Source organism: Lonchura striata, chromosome 3 (assembly GCF_046129695.1).
Source record: "Lonchura striata isolate bLonStr1 chromosome 3, bLonStr1.mat, whole genome shotgun sequence".
Classification (NCBI taxonomy): domain Eukaryota; kingdom Metazoa; phylum Chordata; class Aves; order Passeriformes; family Estrildidae; genus Lonchura; species Lonchura striata.
The window spans coordinates 60,313,285-60,325,774 of NC_134605.1; the positions used below are offsets into that span (position 1 = coordinate 60,313,285).

At 43.5% G+C, this 12,490-nt stretch overlaps 1 protein-coding gene across 5 annotated transcripts in view; it reads right to left on the bottom strand.

Moving 5' to 3' along the window:
* Positions 1-9,679, bottom strand: part of TMEM200A (transmembrane protein 200A) — an 88,911-nt gene extending 79,232 nt beyond the window's left edge. For 4 of the 5 annotated variants that reach the window (XR_013339720.1, XM_021540723.2, XM_021540727.2 and 1 more), the window contains exon 1: positions 9,424-9,679. The gene's annotated coding sequence lies outside the window, so the exon portion shown is untranslated. Of the gene's footprint in view, positions 1-3,908; positions 3,931-9,423 lie in introns of those variants that run through there. The other variant, XM_021540725.2, reaches the window with a different exon arrangement.
* Positions 9,680-12,490: the final 2,811 nt, after the last annotated feature.

Here is a 12,490-nt window from a genome sequence, read left to right on the forward strand (position 1 = left end):
TACATTCTGCCTTCCTAATACCATTATATTCACAGGTCTGCAATAGTCAAGGAATGAAAATTTACCTACAGTTGTTAACCTACAATTTTTTGCTAAAGTATAATACACTGTGTCAGTTTGTGTGAGTTTTCTGCTACAGCATACAGCTACTGAATGCCTGTAACTGAATCAAATGTAGGTGATCAAGCACAACAACGAGATTACTAATATAAAGCTAATCAAAGAACCCACATAATAAACATTACCCAGACCTCCAAACTTCAGGTCTAACCTGAGAAGCCATAGCCTCTGAGTCCTAGAAGACTTTCAGACACATAATTTTGCAAACACGGGAATTCCCAAGCACAGTCTTACTGTTGGAAGGGCAACATTTTCAACTAATTTCAGAGCACATGACTCATCAGAAAAATCTTCCAATCCAAATTTCCATAACATCAGCACCCTCTACAAGGGCCTTCTGAATTTCAGACTAGTTTAACCAGACATTCTCACCATTCCCATCTGAATTCATAGTCTGCTGTAGCAGACCTTTTGTAATTTCTTTTTTCCTCCCCATTTCCCTAGGAAATGCTTCTTCAACTGTGAGAACAGCCAGATTAGGGGGGAAAAGCTCCAAATTTAATTCTGAAGCCCATCTCTTCAGTCACAAGGTTTAACAAAGCCATATTTAACCTGAGGATGATGCTGATCTTGGCTTTTTAATGAGTTTTAAGCAACGGGTTAGGCCCATTTCCCAAGCACTCAACAGTCTCAGTTTAAAATTACATCCTAAGCACAAACCTGAAAACAAAGATAACAAACCTACTCAGAATCAAATTTTGCCTAGTAACAAATAGCATATTGGTTATATTGTTATATCAGTAACAATTAGAATATTCTATAAAAGAGATAGAGTTTTGCTTGAGTCCAAGTCTAAACTCTGGAAGGAAGGACTGCAGCAACTAAAGCTAACACAGACTACTTTCAGCTCCACATTTCTCCTTTGGAGTTTGCCTTCCTTAACACAGGGTAAATACCTGTCAACATGCACACTGATAAAAATGGTTGTAAAAGTAAAGATTAGCTACTCTTAATATTCTTTGGAGAAAGTAGGAAAAACCCACAATGGTCACATATCATGAAGTCATAGTATCATTTAGATTGGAGAAGACCACAGAGATTGTGAGCCCAACAATTACCTTAGTGCTGATTTCCAAGTCCACCACTAGACCATGTCTCTACATGCCACATCAACATGCTTTTTAAGTACCTCCAGGGATGGTGACTCAACAACCACTTCCCCTGGCAGCCTGTTACAATGCTTGACAACCCTTTCAGTGGAGAATTTTTTCCTAACCTATAATCACACAGCATGCTACAAAATCTGCACAACAAAACATTAACAGAAAGTTATACTACTTCATCCGGGCCCAGCCCCTCATAGTCTAAATTTGATTCTGTGATAATTGTAAATTTTTTGCAGGAATTTTATAATATATGTAATACCATCTAGTCATAACCTCCAAATTTCATAGGGAAAAATCAACCAACCAAACACTAATCTAACTGAATTTAAAAGTTCACAAGATTAAAAACATAAATAAAAAAGAACTATGGCCTCAGCTATAACCTCTTTTCATTACCATTTCAACTGTACAGCCAGTATGACAATCAAAAAAATTACAAACTGGCATTCTACAAAATGCAGCATTACTTGTCCTTAATCAGTAAACGCTTCTGTGTGTAATTTAATTGGCATACATACTGGTTGCAGGCTTGGACTGGACCCGTGTCTTTCTAATATAGTCTACTGAACTATGTTCCAGCAATATATGCAGATAATCCACCGTGGGCACCAGTTAATGAGGCCACGTCCTAGGAGAACAATATTGAATTAGAAAAAGAATGGCAATAAATTCAGAAGAGGCGTCTGAAAAGTAATTTGAGAAGAAATGTCTTCCTGGCAAAGAGCAAAGCAAATACTTTGTAGGGTTCATAGAGGGGTTTGGGGAAAGCACTTTGGCACTGAATTAATACAAAGTGACTCTACTGCTCTAAAGTCTATAAACTGTATTAACAGGCAAGACAGGGCTTCCCAAGAAGAGTCTGTTAGGCCTCTGGATGTTTATTATTAATATCTGCTAGCCATTTTTGTACAGGCTATTATTACCAGGCAAATAAATGTGACATTAAGAAGCTGTCAGCTAGACATTTATTTTATGTGTAAGTTTTGTGCTTGTTTGGCAAATCTCTTGTAATCCATTTGGGACTATGACCGCAGTATCAGTCAAGCTGGAAGTGACCACATCTGGTCCAATCTCCTTTCTCAAGCAGGAGAACATGGCATAGGATTGTGTCCAGACAGCTCTTCAGTATCTCCAGTGAGGGAGACTCCACACCCCCTCTGGGCAATCTGTTCCATCTCAGTCACAGCACAGTAAAGATATTCTTCCTCATATTCAGCTGGAACGTCAGTTTCTGTCCATTGCCTCTCATTCTAGCGGTTTGCTCCACCAAGCAGATCCTGGTTCCATCCTCTTGGCACCACCCTTTAGATATTTACACACACTGATGAAGTCCCCTCCCAGTCATCTCTTCTCAAGGCTGAACAGGCCCAGCCCCCTCAGCCTTTCTCCTAAGTCCCCTCCCAGTCATCCTCACAGCCCTCCGCTGGACCTGCTCCAGGGGCTCCATGTCTCTCCTGAGGAGCCCAGAACTCCCCACGAGGCCCCACCACAGCTGAGTAGAGGGGCAGGATCCCCTCCCTTGTCCTACTGGCAGTGCTCTTCCTAATGCACCTCAGGATTCTGTCGGCCTTCTTTGCCACAAGGTGGCCACTCTCTTGGTGGCCCAGAATGTTGTTCCACCATGTCCACAAATTCTGTGTATCAAACAATGCTCAAAATTCCATTTTCCATATTACTGAAGTTACTAGTGTGATAGCAAACTGGCATCAGATTTCTTTCAACATAATTAAAGCAGACATTGTCTTCTAAATACAGCTTTCAATACACTACTTCTATTTAAAATCTGTGTATATTTGGATCACTGTAGCAAGATAGTTTCAGCTGAGATGGAAAAACATTCTAAAAAGTCATGGATCTCGTGCTCATGATGTCCTTAGGCACGGGCTCTGGTGGTGTCTCTTTCACACTATCACAAGGATGCCAGGGACATTTGTGGTCAAGGTCAGCCAGCCCCCTCTCAGGCACTTAGCTGGTTCAATCCAGAAGCTCTTTCGAAACAGTCCATTTGGATATAACCATCTGAAAGGCCACACAGAGCCAGACCACTCTGGCTGACCTCATGGCCATAAAACATGTCTTGGTTTAATTAGTTTCTTTACACAGATATAGCAAAAACATATCACAAAGAAAAATCTGTGCAAGTAGGGTAGCTAAGTATTCACAATAAATACCAGTTAATTATCCAGTGTTTGAAGGATGTTCTCATTGTGCTTATTGCGCTCATTGGTCTTCTGTGAGACAATAACAAATTTCATAGATCAACATGATGATAACTTCTGGATTTAGAGCATTAGTCTGCTTGAAAATGAAAACAACAGTTCACCTAACTTTCAAGTACTTCAAAATGCAGTTTCTATCTCTCTAAGCAAACTATCCTTCTTAGCTCCCTTTCCTTTCTAATGTCTGTCTGAACTGATTTACTTATAGTGTATCTTCTGGAGGAAGTGTTTAACATCATTTTTGCAGAACATTTTACTTACACAACAAAGACAATTTAAGATGCATCTCAGTGAGACAGGAATTAATCTTTTAATTTTCTGGTCTGATTTTCCATGAGATACTTCAAAAAAGAAATACTGCCACATCTTTTATTCTTACTTTTATTCTTATCTCCATTATTCAAGATTCTTTCCATTTATAACAATGGATGTGGCATAATTTCTCTTTAGAAATGCAACTTACTATATCTCATCCTTTTTCTGCCTTCATTATTTTTTCTATCGTCAATATTTCCATTTTGTGTTTTGCTCTTTCTTCTTCCTTCCCTTCTCTCTCTCCTGCTTTCTTCCTTCGGTTGGTTTTTTTTTTTTTTTTTTTTGGTCCATTTTCTGTAATCTAACTTCTTCCTAAAAAAATAATAGTCACACTTCAGATGAAACAAGCCAACTGTTAAATACACAATAATTTATAGCAAGAAGCACACCTCTGACAAATCTTGAACTGTATCAGGTTTATTCAGTTGACCCCATCATGACATCCATGTCAAGAAAGCACATTTGCAGAGCATGTCCCTTTTTCCAAGCACAGGGCTGCCTCAGAACTTATGCACCAAGTTTGTCTAGCAGAAGATCATGCAAAAGACAGCAGCTAAAGCAGCTATTATGTACACCCTGTGTGCTCCAAGGAATAGCCCTTGGGAAAGTTTGTTTGCTGTAGTAAAATGATGCCCCAACAAACAAGGCTGCTTTCATCCCTCTTTATGAAGGAATAAAGTTGCACAGCCCACATGTACATCACATAGGATGTGCTATGCCTTTGTTATTTTGAATTACCCAAAGGAAAGAAAACACCAGTATTTTGAGCAACAATTTTAAACCAGATGGATGGACAAATAATAGCACTTTTTCCTCATTTAATACACAGCAAAATGGAAGTGATAAAATTAACTAGATACAAACACATTCTTCAACAATGTGCAACTGATTACAGATAAGCAGAGTGATTTATTCAGACACATTCAGATGGAGAATGTGAAAAAAACCCTATATTACTGTTACCACTATGACACCAAATTAAACATACTAAGTGACATTTATAAAAGGCTTCCAATTAATGTGCTTTTATGGTGGTTTAAATTGACAGAAAATTACTTTTGGAATTTCCCCTTTAGTAGAAAAAAAAGTATGACTACTATTGAAAAGCTCTTAAAAAACTTGGTTTGATATCACATTCACTCTCTGAGCTAATGCTACAGATTTATAGGTATCAAGCACAAACCTCTACTACTTAAAGAATTTAGTGAAACTAACCAATTGTCAGAAGTGGTAGGCTATTAGCATCCAACTGCATCACTGCTTTGTTGAAAATGTCTTTCCCATTTCACAGCCAGCATGAATGTAGTTTTCAACTGACTAAAATTTCAGCACTTTTTATCAATGGGTTTTAAAACCACAACACTGCGCAACAGATACAGCACAACTGTATCTGTGAAACAGCAACTAGAAAAAACAAATTAATATAAAAAAGGATTTTTCCTCTTTGCTTCTTTGTTTTTAAATTAGTTCCTATGAAATGTAACCTATGCTATATTTTACATCTCTTGAGATTATTATTGAGTGTATCTAAAGCATTCTTCATTAAAGTCACAAAATATTGTTTCTCCTGATTAGGAGATGAAGTAAGAGCTTCATCATTCAGTTTAGTGAGAAAAAACTAAAATACTATTGAGACAAATATCTCCTTTATTTCTACTTATTTCAGTTGGAGAAAAATGGTCACACTTCCAACAGAAGGAACAATTCCAGAGGTATATAAATGATAAGATGTTGATGTAGACAGACAAGAGAATAAAGTGAAAGACCTTTCAGAATCTTTATATACAAAAAGGTAGTTTATTGCCTTATTTTCCACAAGTCTGTTTTTCCTGAAAGGCTGCTGTATCATTACATCTCATTTGCAATGCTCCTCAGATGCCTAGTTTTGGTTAGGTGGCTTTGCACCACCCTGTCACATTTTTTTAGGTACTAAAACATGCAGAAAAAAGGAATAATAACTTTCCCCAACTAGAAACACTGATGGATAAAGGAAATGACTGAGGATAAACATCCTTCTTTCTCAGGTCTTCTGGACATAGAATAATTTTAAAACAATCACAAGCATGTTCTGATCCTGCTGCAGATAAAAGGCTTCGAGTAGCTTTGTACTACAGCTTATCCATCCAATTTGGCTAGCTATGCAAAAAAAAGAAAAACTTGATTTTTAAAAGGCATCTATGAATCATACAGTTTAAAATCACTGATCATGTAAAAAAGTTCGGGAAGGAAAATGTAATTTAATTTACACAAAGAGATCAATATAATGTCTGAATTTCAGGACTAAATTCTGTCATCAGGTCACTTGGGCTCCCTCTGTCAAGATACCCCTATTTGAAGAGCAGTTACATATATATACATATACTTACTGAACGGACTGATGTGGAAATAGTTAATGATGGAATAGAGTAACAACACCTTGCTTTAGAGCTAGACTGAAGCTTTGGCATGAAAGTTTAGAACAGTGCTTATTCTCACACTCCACAAACAGTGGACACTGAGGAGCTAGTAAAACTAGTGGGTAGAACAACAGCAGTGTAAAACATCTCATCAGTAGTTTAATTCAGTTGTGTTGTCAGCATTTCATTCTTCATGCAATCAACAGTCCACTTAACCCACACAATTTCTGGGTAAGTAGGTTCTTATGTTTTACCTAGTGAAGAAGAAAACCAGAAACTTTTCCTTAGTGTTTTTGCTGTACAAATAACGTGCTAACCAAAACTAGAGCATAAACTCAAGCACTACTTGCAATTTCCATTTACTTCTAGGCTTGGAGAAGATATGCAACTCCTCTAAAAAGATTTTTTTACTCCTCAACTATGTATTAGTGCCTTTGAGCAAAGGCACTATACTACTAATACTGCCAAAGGCAGTTAGAAGCACAGGAAGCAATACAAGGATTCTGCTGATAAATGGGCATCCAACAATGGACCTCCCTAAATCCTGACAGTAAGGGATTTCTTCCCGTATCCATCATAACACAGCATCAGATTTTTTAACAAGGTTTCAGAGAATAGATTGGTTTTCTTAAATGCTTTTACATAAAACTGTAATACAAACAATAGCATTCTACCTCATTTTCAGCTGCCTTTCCAGAAGTGTTCCCCTTAGACTCTGTTTACCAGCCTCATACAGATGTCTGAAACATCTTAAGATGTCTAAACTGGCATAGGACACCTATGTCTTTATGTTTCACGTCTTCCTACATTACCCTCCTATCTAGCAACTAGAAAATTATTTGCAACTGCCCCTTTGATCCAGTATCATGAGATCAAACATGTAGACTACAAGTAACTGATCTGTTTATAAAACACAGTGGCACCAAATCAAATTGAGGTATCAACATTAGCTAGGACACGAAGTTCCCCTTCTACTACAGCCTCTACCACTATTACAGACAAGACTGATGATTCTACTGTTAATTTTAAAACAATGGGTTACTGTTCATGACAATAGGTTTAATATAGTTTATATCACAACTTTGTCTGGTTTCAGTAATTCTAGTGGGAGTTTTCACTAATTTTTCAGCATTTCAGATTTCTGGCTCATAAAATCTACTGAACAAAACACAACAAGCAGCAGTCTCCTCCTGCTGCTGCATTTATGTATTTCACTCCTTAACCAATTTTCACTTTGCATTTTCCCCTTTCACCCCTGAGAGGTGATGACAAACAGAGAATATATAAGCCATGAGATATGGCTGAGGTGAGCACCTGCACATAGCACAGGTATTTTGTGTCATAGATCCAGCATTGAGGGAAGTAGAGGCAGAACACACTGAGAGAGGGCTTGGTCCAGGAAAGGTCCAGCAGTGCAGTTAAGACAATGATGAGTTTCACTGAAGTTACCAGGACCTACTGCCATGTGCAATGAACTCAGACCTTGGGTGATCATTAGGGATGAAGCTGAAATTGTGTACCTGCTTGAGAGTGAGCAAACTTTTCAGCCCTTTGTCAGAGCAGGGCTTGCTTAGTCCATACTTCACAGGATTAGATTCCAACAGCACACATTTTATAATCTTTACAAAGCTTCAATAAAAATTAGTTCCAATGAGGTTATATTGAGCAAAATTATTTCTGTACATAGAATAAAATCATTCTAGTGTGCTGAACGACTGCATCAGTAGTCCAATTTTCATTTAGATCACTGTTGTAATCCAACCAAGGAGCAACAAATAAAATGTTTCTATGCCAACAAAATATAAATTATATATGATTTTATTTCCCAAATTACTAGTTAAGTACCTCATATCTTTATCCATGAGTGGGTTTTCTATTTTCGGGACAAAACACCTAATTGCAACTCATGTTTTGAATTACTAAAAATTATCTTACAATTATCTTCTAACAAGTATTTAGCTAGAAGTACATTTCCTGGCAACAAAAGTACACTAAGCCATTCCAAACTTGAATGACCCTTTAGCTTAATTATTAAGGAACTTCAGTTACATACAATGGAAAAATAATTTTCTGGTTTAAGTGTTGGAGTATTTTTCACACTTTCTACAAAGCAGCACCAAAACCACTAAAAGGAGGGGGGAAGAAAAAAGCACTTCGTCTTCCTATCTGGACACTTAGTTTCTATCACATGGATTGTATACACCATCTACTTAGAGCAAAAATAACAGAATAGTTGCTAGTGTATTGATCTAGCATCAAGATAAACCAGAGAAACCTTTGCTGACAGAATTTTATTGAGCAGTATTGCCTTAACGTCCTAAGAGCATTATGAAGTGCAAGTCCACTACATCACTACAAGTTATTTTGTAGTTCACGTTACACAGAACGCTGCACTAAAAGAATACTTTTGTCTGGGTACTTTTGCCTTTGAACAATAAAACCCGTATTATTTTTCATAACTACTGCATACAAAAGACTATTAAGTGTGAAGTTGACAGAGCTACCGCAATTCCAGATCGGCACAACAGCTGCACATGTATTGAATTCAAGCGCAAACACTAACAATGTTTATGTTAGTAGGGTATCAGGAGTATCTGCCACGCACCCGAGCTGTTCGCAGTACTTTTGTTTCAAAGTCTGCCTCACCAGAAAGATTATGTCTACCCGGTGAGCGATTTATTTAGCACCGACTTACATTCGCACGCAAGGGAATAAGGCAAGCCCCCCTTGTCATCCTCATCTCTCATCCTTTCAGATAACCAGCACACCACCATTTTCCCCGCAAACAAAGGTTAAGGAAAGCCCAGCTCCCGTGAAAATAAAGGCAATGGGACAACTCGCCGGGTGGGGAGCGGCACGGGGGTCGCAGCCCGGGGCAGCCCCCGGGGGAGCAGGGCCGAGCCGGGGTCCCGAGCGGCGGGGCAGGCGGACGGCAGCACTGAAGTATTTCGGACCGAGCGCAGACAAAAGAGGGTGTGTAGCAGCTGCGCGGAGCGCGGCAGCCGCCGGCAAGCCAGCCCGCTCCGTTCGGGGGGCAGAAAGTGCATTTCTGGCAGGGAAAAAGCCACCCACGCACCCGAGCCGCCCCCTCTCTGCCCCTCGCCGCCGAGGGCAGGGGCGCATCTCCCTGTGCCCGAGCCACCGCCGCAGGGACGCGCAGGGCGCAGCCCCTCCACTCGAGGAGAGGTGACGGCTGCGGGCGCGATGAAGTTCGGGAGCGAGGGGTAGTCCCCAGCCAGACTCACCCCCGCTCGCCTCGCCGCTTACCTGTGGGGAGGTGCCAGGTGCCCGCAGCCCTCCCGGCGCAGCGAGCAGCGGAGCTGCGCCGTGCCCGTCAGACACGGGGCTTCTCCGGTGAGGCAGCGGCTGGCTCAGGGAGTGACAGGGCGGTGGCTCCCCTCGCCCTTCCCCGGCACCGTGCTCGGCGAGAGGCGGGCGGGGGCAGGCATGGCGAGCCGGCAAGAGCGGGGCCGGGGCGGTCACTGCCGGCCGGAGGAGGACGCCCGCCGCCCGGGGGCTGCGCGCCCCCCCGCCGCCAGCGCACGGCCAGCCGGAGGCGGCCTCCCCCGGCTCGCCCCGCGGCGACGGGCGGGTGCCATAGCAGCGCTCCGCGGGAGCCGCCGCGGGGGAACGGCCGCCAAGCAGCCGCCCGGGGGGCGTGGGTGGCTGGCGGCTCCGCGGAGCAAAACTTTCCCCGCTCCGCAGCAGGGTGCCCGGGCGGCGCTCGCCCCCGGCGGCGCTGCCGCGGAGGTGGGAGGAGACGGACCCCGCTCTCACAGCCGGCCCGACCGCTCCGCTCGGCGCCGCCTGGGCTCGGCCCTCGCCGCCCGCCCGCAGCAAAGTTTCACTCCGGCCTCATCTCTATGGAAACGACCCCCTGGTTTCCCTCCGCTCCCACGGGACGAGGCGGAGGCGGGCAGCTCGCACGCCAGTCGCGGCGATGGGAGCACGCCTAGCAGCGGGCTAAGCAAGTCTGGCCGCAGGCAGCGTCCGGGACGGGACGGCAGCCGGGGAAAGGGGCGGCCTGAGCCGCGGGACCGGGACGCAGCTCCTTCTCTACCTCCCGTCCCCGGGGAAGCTCGCCGGCTCCCCGAGGGAGAGCGCGGCAGCCGCGCCCCGCTCCCGCCGGGACCTCCCCGCGCCGCCGTGCCGGCAGCCCCGCCGGAGCGGCGCATTTGTAGCGCGCCCGGTTCCGCCCCGCCGGGCGCCGCGGCCGCGGCCGCGAGGGAGGAGTCACCGGCGGGGCGGCCGCGGCGGGGAGCGCGGCGGTGCCGGTCGGAATCGGCCTTTCCCGGCGGGGGTCGGTCCTCCCTGACGGTGCGGAGGGGAGCGGGGCCCCTCCGGGTGTAGAGACGGGTACTCGCCCTTCCTGACCCGGTGCGAGAGCAGGACGGAAACCGTGGGAGCGCAGTGATTCACCGCAGTGTGGGGGCTCTTTACCTCGGGTGCAATTACATTTTATGATTCAGCTTTTCATTTTTACGCTTATTTTGGGGAGTTTCTTCTGAGGCTGCCCGCCCACCCCTCGTGTACGGCCAGGGACTGCAAAGGTGATGTACCTGGTGCTCGCACCTTCCAGTCGGGTGAGGTAATCCAGCAGATGCTCTTGGGAGCGGGGAGGACTCCACATTTAGAAGCCAAACATGGCTTTTCGGGGGAAAATAAAAACAACTCTGTTCTTGGTTTGCATTTGATAGCAGGTTTTATTTCATTTCTTAAAGTTGATTGGACTTAAATGTTGCTGTTCCCTTTTATTCAATTTGCCACAATTCTACCTAATACATCTCCCAAAAAAAAGAAAAATAGTGAACTTGGTATAATCATATCTAAATTTTTCTGGGGAAGTACTTCCCCCAAGACAATTACTTAGGAGCTGCCATCCATCCTGCAATAATTCTTCCAATCATAAGTGACTACAATTGGTATGTGGTTGTACAGTGTGTTGTCAATTCTCAGTGTGTGCTTTATAAAGATTATAATCCTGGTGGCTGCAGTGGCTTCTGCATTAAATACATCCTTCATTGTCGCCTTATTGTGGCAAGGAGACACACATGCCAGCAAATCTAGCAGAGACAAGTACTATTCCTCAGAAGTTTGAAACATTGCATTTCAGCTGTTTGGCATGTTTTGTTTCAACAAGTGAAGAATCATTTTCAAGTGTCAGATTTCTGTCTGTTCATTCAACTATTGCTGGATGGATCTGTAATTTGGTTTGTGTGTGATGTAAGATGTATGTCATGTCAACTGCTGAGAGGACAGGTGTGCAGGCGGTTGTGTGCTTCAGAGATGTCAAATTTTGAAAACCCAGCTGTGTATCACAGAAGCAATGGATGAACAGATGATACATGCCCACCAAATCCCAAGTAGATGTAATACCTCTACTAGTAAAAAACCAGAAATTTTATTTAGAATTTATGGAAAATGTCAATATGGAATAGATAAGGAAACTTCAGACTCCTGTGCTGTCAGTAGATGATGAAATGTTGACCAGGGATGTAACAAGAGCCACTGCTGGTTTCATCACTGCTCTTGTACTGTCTCTGGACGGCTGGGGCTTTCAAATCTAAAAGGCAAAACAATTCTTCAGTTCTTGCTACTGACCTTTCTTTTCCCTCCAACAGTGCACTTGGTAGAGTATTGCCAAACCTTTGTTGTGATTTAACCCCAGATGGCAACTAAACACAACACAGCTCTCCCCTGGTGGGATGGCAGAGAGAAGTGAAGCAAAGCAAGGAATTCATTTACCACTTCCCATGGGCAGCCAGGTGTTCCATCTCCAGGGGAGCAGGGCTCCATCACACATAGCAGTGACTTGGGAAGACAAATAGTATCCAAACATGCCCCTCTTCCTCTTTCCTCCAGTTCTGTATGCGGAGCATGATACCGTACACTAAGGAATGTCCATGTGATCAGTTGGGGTCAGCTACCCCAGCTATCCAGTCCCCTCCCAACTCTTTGTGCACCCCTAACCTCGCCACTGGTGGATTAGAGTGAGAAGGAGAAAAGGCCTTGGCTCTTAGATAAGTACTGCTTGGCAGTAATTAATCCATCCCCATTTTATCAACAGCACAATTCCCAACAGCTAGCCCCATACTAGCTGCAATGAAAAAATCATCCTCATAAATCCTCAGTGCCCATCCTGAAAAAAAACCCATGTCAAGTGACAGAATGTGTTTTTTGGGGACAGAGTGAATAGGTTGGAGGACTAATTTCAGTACTGTTACTAGGTGAGAAGCATCTCTAGGATAGACTTCCCCTTGCATTTGCTGTATGTGCAAAACTCACTGACGGTGAACCACATAATTTTTGGGTTTTTACATGATCTATAAGTTAT